Raw genomic sequence first — 1,899 nt, forward strand, 5'->3', positions numbered from 1 at the left:
GTGGGAGCCTGAGGAAGTTCTTTGCTTATGGCTTTTGTTTTCTCAGGACAATAAAAAGCAAGGCAAGGAGCTTGTGTGCGTGTGTGTATATATATATATGGGAACTCTGTACTTCCTGCATGATTTTTCCATAACCCACAGCTGTTCTAATAAATTAAAAATTAAAAATTGAAATTATACTAGAGAATCAGAATCCCTCTTCATGCATCCCCCAGTCCTAAAGGATTAACTCCTTGCCTCCCTAAGAGTAACTATTTTATTGAATACTAACACCAGAGATAAATTTTGCCAGTTTTTATTTCGTTCAAATGAAATAATAGAGTATTTTTAAAATCTGGACTCTTTCACTCAATATCATGTTTGTGAGATTCGTTCATGCTTTTGTATGTAGCAGTAGTTTCTTTTTATGTGCTATATTCCTCAATTGAATATATATATATTTTAAACAAATCAATTTTATCACTACATTTTAATAAAGCATACAATTCACCCAAAATTTACAGTCAGTGGTATTTCGTATAATCACATAGTTGTGCATTCATCACTGTAATCATTATAAGAGCATTTTCATTATTTCAATAATAGTAATAATAAAAATAAAAAAACAGGCAAACAAGAAAATTCTTCACCTCTCAATCTCTCTGTTTCCCCTGCTGTGCATAGCTGCTATTTCTGGCTAGTCTTGCACAGTTATTTATTTATTTATTCAGCAATTTTATTGAGATACAATGATCTAGCCAAAGTGTATACTTAATGACTTTTAGTATAATTACAATGTTGTGCATTCATCACAAAAAAAATTTTAGAACCATTTTGTTATACCAAAAAGTAAAACTCCACACCCCTTAGATTGCCTTTCCCAGCTCTATACAACTACTAATCTAATTCTATGTTTATAAATGGATTTATATTTACATTTTATATAAATGGAATCATAAAATACGTTATGCAATATATTTAGTTCATACTAGTGCAATCCTACAGTATTTGTCCTTTTGTGTCTGGCTTACTTCACTCAACATAATGTCCTCCAGGTTCATCCATGTTGTCATATGCTTTATGACTTCATTTCTTCTTACCACAGCATAATGTTCCGTCATGTGACTACACCACAGTTTGTTTATCCATTCATTGGTTGATGGACACCTGGGTTGGTTTCCAACTTTTGGCAATCATGAATAACATTGCTATAAATATCAGTATGCAGATGTTTGTTCTTGTCACTGCTCTCAGTTCTTCTGGGTATATACCCAGTAGTGGTACTGCAGGGTCATGTGGCAAATCTATATTCAACTGCTTAAGGAACTGCCAAACAGTCCTCCACAGTGGCTGTACCATTCTGTATTCCCACCAACAGTGAATAAGTGTTCCTGTCTTTCACATCCTCTCCAAGACTTGTAGTTCTCTTTTTCTTTCTTTCTTTTCCTCCCCCCTCCCCCCACCCTGCTGTTTTTGCTATTTGTGTCCATTTGCTGTGTGATCTTCTGTGTGTTTTTCTTTTTGTCTTCTCTTCTTGTTTTCTCCTTTAGGATTCACCAAGATTCAATCCTGGAGACCTGTGATGTGGAGAGAGGTTCCCTGTCATTTGAGCCACCTCAGTTCCTGGTTTCTGTTCTGTCTTGCCTTGACTCTCCCCTTCATCTCTCTTTTTTGTTGCGTCATTATTTTGCTGCGTGGCTCGCCACAAGGGCACTGGTTTGCTGTGCAGGCATGCCTTTATCAGGACACCCTGGGGATCAAACCTGGGTCCTCCCACATGGTAGACAGAAACCCAGTCACTTGAGCCACATCTGTGTCCTTCTGTCTTTTTAACAGTGGCCATTCTGATAGGTGTGAAATGATATGTCATTGTGGCTTTGATTTGTATTTCCCTAATCATTAGTGATATTGAACACTTTT

Source organism: Dasypus novemcinctus, chromosome 6 (assembly GCF_030445035.2).
Source record: "Dasypus novemcinctus isolate mDasNov1 chromosome 6, mDasNov1.1.hap2, whole genome shotgun sequence".
Classification (NCBI taxonomy): Eukaryota; Metazoa; Chordata; class Mammalia; order Cingulata; family Dasypodidae; genus Dasypus; species Dasypus novemcinctus.